Raw genomic sequence first — 8,551 nt, forward strand, 5'->3', positions numbered from 1 at the left:
CGAAGTGCCCACAATGTGACTTAAGGCTTATGATGAGGAAGCAAATAATAACGGGCTCCGTACCAACCTGGACCTTGTAGAGGAGGTACGAGACATGGCCTACATCCGGACTGCAGCATACCAGTAGAAAGTAGCTATGTACTATAATGCCTGAGTCAAGAAGCGGCAGTTCCGTGTCGGCGATCTAGTCCTATGAAAAGTTATGGTACCTGAGCCTGGTGTGGGTAAGCTCGGACTGAAAGGTCCGTACCGTATAAGATGGGTGTATGGAGAAGGCACGTATGAGCTCGAGACTTTGGAAGGAAAGCTATTACCTTGAGCATGAAACATCGACAACTTAAGAAGGTACTATGTATGAGTCCACAACTCCAAGTATAAGTCACTCATGAAATCACCAAACTGGTCAAATAGACGATGAGCTAGAGAGAGGACCATAAGCCACTCCTAGAAGCCTAAGGACTATGGTGCCGAGCTGATAACAAACCACGGCATGATAAAAGTCCTAGTCGCCTCTTCGGCATAAGAAGTTTATAACTCAGTCTCTTTGACATGGGCAAAGCAAAGCAACCCAGGCACAGACAGGTCGGGTATGTACCCTATAGTGTCTATTCACCCTAGTATACAATGACGATTAGATTATTCCTATTAGTGTTGAGCTCGCTAGCTCGGGAGTAACCTATACTTAGAAAAAGTTTCACTCCTATTTGGTTTAGCTCGCCAGCTCGGGAGTAATCTACACTTAGAAAAATTTGCATACAAAGATTGCAAAACACTTGTATTTCATTGATAAATAACTTGAAGTACAAAAAAAAAGAGAGAAAAAGAAGAGAATTAACCGAGCTCGGAGGCTCGAAACATTGAGCATTACAAAAGGAGGGTCCAAGAAAAGAGGCTTCAATTTGTTCGAGGCTCTTCATCCTTAGTGGAGACATCAACAAGAGGATCTATCTCCATATGGTCCTCGGCAGCACCGGTCTCCTCTACCTCGTCATCAAGCAGGTTGTCATCACTCTCCGCTTCGGAGTCCGGATCCTTGGCAGTTTCAATGGTCATCTCCTTGGTGATCTTATACGTGGTGATGGCACTGAGATCGAGGTGGGGAAATTCATGCCAGGTCAACCACTTGCTGAGTTTGAACCCCTTACGGTAGCCCGTTGTCCCTGCCTCGACCAACCTTTCTCGAAGCTCCACCGAGGACTTGTACTCCTTAACTGCCTTAACCTTGGCCTCCTCCAACACCTGAAGCAGGAGTTCAATCCTTCACGTGGGCCTCGAGGTTCTCAATCTCCCTCTTCAATGCCATTTCACGCTCTTCGTGTTAGACAGTTTTTGTATGCCCTTAGCTTCAATCTGATTTGATGTACTTTTGTTATTTAGTGGAAATAAATAAAGTGCATGTTTGATTCATGTTGTTTGGTTTAATTCTGTGTAAAACCCTAAAACTGGACATTTATAGAGATTCATGTTAGTTTTAAATGTTCACAGCCGTTGGATAAGTCTGGGGAGATTTATCCTGCCAAGGCTGATGCTGGTGTGCCACCAAGTGTTGGGATGGCCTGTCTCAGCCATCAGGGTAAGACCCGAGGCACATGCAGTATGGGATTACTTGAATCCTTGAACCGGACCAGATTTCCAGTCTTGCCCTGGACCTTGGAGATAGATGGGCAAAACTGGAAAGTTACACCTGACCCCTAGACTCGATTATGACACTTCACTAGGTGTTGGATCAGACTGCCTTTGATATGCCAATCAGTGAGATCCTTAGCGGGGATCAAAACCTGGGTATGTTGGGGCAGTTTGAGAATTCATCTGAGTGGGTGATCATAGTGACAGAATCAGCCACTTTGTCGGACAAAGGGTAATGATCGGGAATGCACTCTCTCTGATGGAAACCACACTGCCGGCAGTTGATTTCAATCGTTGGAATTTTGTTTTGCAAAATTAATATATTTATATATATATGTACGGTTTCAAATTGTTTGCAAATGGTTTTAATTCCCGGGATCCATGTGAGAGGAGAGTGCGGCACTGTTCCTTGCAGCCGAGGGAGAGGTCCTCTCTTGTCGGGCAGTGCTTGATCATTAAGGGCTGAGAGGTTAAGTGTAAGAGCATTGAGGATAATACCTGATGGGCTAATCTTGCACCTGCCCACAGTCCCTGGGTTTTTATAAGATGGCTTGGCCTAGGGACCACTTAATGTAAGTGTTGGGCCCATAGGGTCCATATGATGGACTCAAGGGGTTCATTGAGTTTTTCAGTGAATTCGGCTGGGCCTTGTATTAAAGGCTGGGCCGAACCCATGTGGCTGGTGTGTAGATCAATGCTTGGGTCCCACGCCATACAAAGAAGCCCAACTGGGCAGCAGATTGGAAAGTAATTAGACATTGAACACTTAATGGGCCAAAAGCCCATTTCGAGGTGAGCTGATATGATCACCCATCCTTGGGGCGAATCTGAGATTAATGTTAGTAAAAGGATTGGGCCTTTAGCCTTATCCACTCTTGGAGACCAAATTCAAATTAGATTTGAATCTGGTAACCTCCTGATAAGATCAGGAGTAAGCTAACTTTATCTGCAGATAGGATTAAGATTATCCCCTATCCAAATACTGATTTGGATTGGGATAACTCCTAATTAGGAGGATTCTTAATCAAGAAGAAAGGAGGAGAAACCCAAAAAAAAAAAAAAGAGAGAAATATCAGATTTCGAACCACCTTGAAGAGATATAGGATATCTCCTGCGAATTGAGATAGGATCTCATTTCATACTCCAGAAAAAGAAAAAAAGGCAGTTCAGCCTTTTTGCCTTTAGATTTCTCCTCCTGCCGCCGCCATCTGTTTTTTGCAAGATTAGATCTTTGCAGAAAAAAAAAGTCAAGAAATCTGTTCTTGACATTAGTCTTGCAACAAAGACTAAAAGGATTCAGTGTTTAGTGTTTCCAGAGGATTCTTGTGAAGGATCCAGTGTGTAGGACGCACCCTGTTGGTTCTCTTCCATCCACAACTGTGTCATCTTCAGCAGGAACGGATCTTGGAGCATTCTTTGGGCGTGAACACCAACTTTGGGAGATACTGCTTCTCTGGATCAGGTATATTCCTCCCATTTATCTTTTGGTACAGATCTGGTTTGATTATGGTTCAAGTAGGATCCTTGAATATTGTATTCTAAATTTAGGGAATATGATTCCTAGTTGGGAGAAGGTAGAAAATTTTTGAAATTCGCCCACCCATTCCGCAACCTTTATGGCGTCCATTAGATGGATCCTACCTTTCTTTCACTTCGAGCTCCTTCTTCTCTGACATCAGCAGAGTTAGCAACTCCTTATCTCGCGTGGCATTCTTCAGTTGGTTGATTTCGTTGCGAGCTAAGTTTAGTTCGGCGTGGGAATTTCAGGAAGACTCCTTGGCTTCAAGAGCCCGCTTTAGGTTCACCTCAGACTGATAAGCCAAGGCATGGATGGAGGAGTTCACCTACCAAGAGAAGAAAATGAGTATCGGTACACTAAAAATCTAAGTACAAGACAATTTGAAAGATAAGTTCAAGAATATACCACCATACAGCGTGTGGCTGCTCGGGCCCCAATCTGAGCAACTGGCAAGTTAGCCCAACGAGCGATCTCCTCAGTGAACACCACATCCTTGCTCTTGAGAAGTTCGAACTGGAGCATCGCTACCCGAAGAAGTGGTGGTCGTAGGGACGGGCTTTGAAGACATAGCCTCCTCGGGTATGCCGGGTTGGGATGGCCTTGCCCGAGTCCTCGACCAGATCGATTACAGGAGGTTGCTCGGCAACTGGTGGGTGCTTGGGCTCAGGAACGGCAGCCTCAGTTGTGGCTGCTTCAGTTTACACAAGCCTTTTTGGAGGCTCTCTTCTTCTTCTTCCCCTTCTTCATGCTCCCGAAGAGCTCATCGGCAGGGATGTTGTCCATGGCAGCTGCGATAAAAAATGAGCTAAGTTAGATACAGTACCAAAGTAAAACGAATAGAAAAAGTATAGCAAGTAGTGACCTACTAGGAGGACTTAGGCCGGCTTGCACGAGCTTCTCCTCGGTCACGAAGTTTTCAAACTTCAAGCCAAGCTCCGCACAAGATCGGACCTCCTCCCTTGTTTGCAAGTGTACTCTAACATCTGGATCCTAGATGGCTGCCCTCCAGTGAATCGGGAAGGGCCACCCCTCTGTGTTGCAGACCACAAAGCAATGCCTCTTCTAGGTTGGGACCTTATTAGGGAGCTCGTGCAACAATTTGTACTTGGGACGAGGAAACAAGTAGTAAGTTCGCCTTTGTTTGGGCAGAACGCAGGACGAGTTTTTCTTAATGGAAAGGATCGAAGAGAAGACATTGAGGTCAACGGGATGGTTGTAATCATGGAAAAGGAAATGGTCTCTACGATATTACGGATAGAGTTCAGGTGTAGTTGGTCTTGAAGGGATAGGATATCCATCATATGGACGCCCAAAGATTGCGGAATAAGGGGGCGAATTTCAAAAATTTTTCTTTCCCTTCAACTGGGAATCAAATTCCCTATTTAGAAAATCATATTTTCAATGATCATTCTTGAACCACAAACTGAACCAGATCTGAATCAAAAGGAGTAGGGAGAGATTATACCTAATACAGAGAAACAATATCTCCCAATGGAGGTGTTCACGCCCAAGGAATGATCCAAAATCTGCTCCCACTGAAGATGGCGCAGTGCAGGGTGAAGCAGAATCAGCAGTGTTCTTCCAAAAGAACTTGACCCTTCGCAAGAATCAACTGGGTGGCTTGTGAATACAACTCCAAATTGGTATCAAGATCAAATCTTGATTTCTCCCAAGAACTGGAGATTGAACTGCTAGAGGCGGCGGCAAGATAGTATTTGCAGGGTGCAGAATTCTCTCTTGTGATTTCAGCTCTGAAGATAGGAGTGTGTTGATTGCATATCTAAAGGTTGTCGCCCCCTCATCCTTTTATAATATCAAAGGAATCAGCTCCTAATCCCATTAGGAGTTGCTAACCCAAATCATATTTGGATTAGAAGTCCCTTTAAGTGATAAGGGATAACCCTTATCTTATCTGCAGATTAGATCAGCCATCTCCTAATCTAATTAGGAGGCTTCCAGATCTAAATCTTATTTAGACTTAGACTCTCCAAGTGGATAGGGTTTGGGCCCAATCCTATCAGCTGATCCATCTCAGAATTCGCCCCTTAAAGGACTAATCAAATTAGCCTAGTTCGAAATGGGCTTAAGGCCCATTTAAGGTTATGTATTCATATATCCTTCCAAACTACTACCTAGTTGGGCTTCCTTGTATGGCGTGAGACCCAAACATTGATCTACACATCAGCCACATGGGTTCAGCCCAGCTTCTGTTACAAGGCCTAGCCGAATACACTGTTATGGATAGTGCACCCCCTGAAACCCATCTCATGGGCTCTATGGGCCCAACACTTACCCTAAGTGATCCCTGGGCCAAGCCACCTTGTAACACCCAGGGACTGTGGGCAGATGCAAGATTAGCCCATAAGGTATTATCCTCAATGGTCTTACACTTAACCTCTCAGCCCATAATGATCATACACTGCCCGACAAGAGAGGACCTCTCCCTCGGCTGCAAGGAACAGTGTTGCAGTCTCTGCTTGTATGGATCCCGGGAGTTAAAACTTTTTTGTAAATATTTTGGAAACCATAATAATATATATTTTTATATCTCATATAAAATATATTTTGCAAACTAAATCTCAACGATTGAAATCGGTTGTCGGTAGTCTTGGTTTCCATCAATGAGAGTGCATCCCCGATCATTACCTTTATCTGACAAAGGGGCTGATCCTGCCACTATGATCACCCACTCACATGAATTCTCAAATTGTCCCAACATACCCAGGTTTTGAGCCCCGCTAAGGATCTCACTGATTGGTACATCAAAGACAGCCCAATCCGACACCTAGTATAGTATCATAATCGAGTCTAGGGGTTAGGTGTAACTTTTCAGTTTTGCCCATCAATCTCCAAGGTCCAGGGCAATACTGGAAATCTGGTCCAGTTCAAAGATTTAATTAATCCTACACTGTATGTGCCTAGGGTCTCACCCCGGTAGCTGTGACAAGCCACCCCAACCGATTTGGTGGCACCAGAGTGACAGCCTTGTCAGGATAGGTCTCCCCAGACCGACCCACTGGCTGTGAACATTCTAAACTAACACGAGTCTCATTAAGTGTCCAGTTTAAGGGTATTACACAGAAACATACCAAGGGAACATGAATCAAATATGCACTTTTATTCATTTACAATAAACTCATAAAGTACATCATTTTGATTGAAGCTAAGGGCATACAAAACTGTCTAACAGGTCTCTGGTAATGTTAAAGAATTTAACGATCTCGATTATAAGAGGGTGAAGTGGAAGACGTAGACCGACTACAAGTTGCTCCTCGAAGACCACGATCTCATTGTGATCATGATCCCAAGGAAAGTTGCCTAAGGGGATGCTATACACAAGGTCGTTAGGGAGTCTGTACCAGGCTATTAAGGCTACGAGCTTGTCCGCCGTCATTATTGACAGGCCAAAATTGTCTGGCAACCGACCTCGGTGTGAGGTGGAAGTCGATTTACCAGAAGTTTATCGCTCTTGCTGAGGTGAGTCCACCTCGGGCGGACTGAGGACCACGTCCTGTCCTGAAGTGACCACCTCGGTAGGACAAAGGTTCACGGTCTAAGCCGAGGTACCCACCTTGGCCCCAGTGGACTCGCCGCTTCCGTCTAGAAGACTATCTAAGCTAAGGCTAGACATATTAAAGGAAAGGACAATGGAATCAAAAGGAAAAAGCAAAGGAAGGTGTACTCACCGAAAGGATGACCGAAGAAAATGAGGCGACCTCAAACCCAGAAAAGGTTGATACCGAATTGGAAGACTTGAGCGCAACCTCAAAGATTGTGGACTTATGGCGAAGAAAATGGGCCTTTTGGCCCCTATTTATAGCCAGTATATCCGGGAATCAATGGTCAAGATCAACACGATCTGACGACTCTTAGGAAAACTGGTTGCACACTCTCCGAGGTTGAAATCGATTTAGCGCATGTTTTGACATCCACTGAGTCAATAATCGGCTTGACGTTTGCACATACCGGGTATGTGATCTGGGTCACTTCTTGGTTGAACCGAACGGTTGAACAAGTCCAACCAACGACCTCCCCTCTACATCACCTAGTTTTCGTGCCAAATCCACCTAAGCTCGTCGTGAACTCCCCGCGTCGGGTTAGGACCCCTGCCACAAGGAGTGGGGGCAATTGATGAAGAGTAATTTGGCACGACCTAGTAAATAAAAGTCATGTGGATGCGATCTGCATGTAGGATGACAACTCAGCAAGGGGAGCCTAATCAGCGGTATGTAGAGCTCGGCGTAAAGTCACTTCTGCCTAAGGTCACCTCGGCATAACACCACCTCAGCGGCTAATTGAGTTCAAGGCCCAGGAACCAAAGTGACACATAATAAATCCCAATAGCTTCCCCAGCAAACTTCGAATATTGTGGGATCATACTGCATAACGGCAAGCCTTATCTTCTCCCCATCCGAATCGGGCGACGATAATGAAGTTCATTGACTGATATGTTACTCTTCGACTAAAGTGGAAATGGATCTCGTCCATTCAGACCATAGATCTCGGAACTGTTCCGGGAAACCTGCAATAACTCAGCTATATAAAGGCATCAACCCCTCCATGGTCTAGGTACACGTGATTACTTGCATCCAAACTCTCTAGCACTCAGATTCTAGCTCGCAATCACGACACATTACTAACTTAAGCATCGGAGCGACCTCATCGGGTTAACCGCCCCGGGTGCTCTAATCCTCTGTCTTGCAGCTTGGTCCAGCTCGCTACATGACTAATGTCCAGGTCATCCTCCAGCTAGGAGCCTCCAGATCGCGCATCATCAGGACTTATGCCAGATTCGACCACAGAGTCTTGGGGCAAAGGAGATTCAATTGGATTTGTGGTAGCAACGTGTTCATTGTCCAAGACTGGTAAAGGGATAACTGGTGAATGATCAAGTATTGTAGGGGCCAAGGACTTGAGGGGAACTGGTCTTCATAGAATAGCACATCTCAAGAGACGAAGATAGATTTTGTCTCAAGGTTGTAAAGACGATACCCCTTTTTCCCATGGGGATATCCAATGAATATACAACGAACTGAGCGAGGGGCCATTTTGTCATGAACCTTGCCAGGAACTTTGGCATAAGCTAGACATCCAAACACTTTCAGATGAGAATAACTAGGTGGCTAACCATAGAGTCGTTCATATGGAGAAAGATCTTGAAGTTTTGGAGTTGGCAAGTGGTTGATGAGGTACGCCGCTATTAGAACACATTCTCCCCAGAATTTCACTGGAAGACCTGCTTGAAATCTTAGGGCTTGGGCCATTTCCAAGAGATGGCTGTGTTTGCGCTCTACTACCCCATTATGCGGTCAAATGAAGCATGGCCAAGGCATAAATTCCATAGCTGATAATTTTTAGTTGTTGTATGTAGAACAATTGAGGTATGTATTGCAATAAAGTAATATA

The sequence above is a fragment of the Nelumbo lutea genome, chromosome 1 (assembly GCF_056320005.1).
Source record: "Nelumbo lutea isolate HS-2025 chromosome 1, American lotus-T2T, whole genome shotgun sequence".
NCBI classification, from domain to species: domain Eukaryota; kingdom Viridiplantae; phylum Streptophyta; class Magnoliopsida; order Proteales; family Nelumbonaceae; genus Nelumbo; species Nelumbo lutea.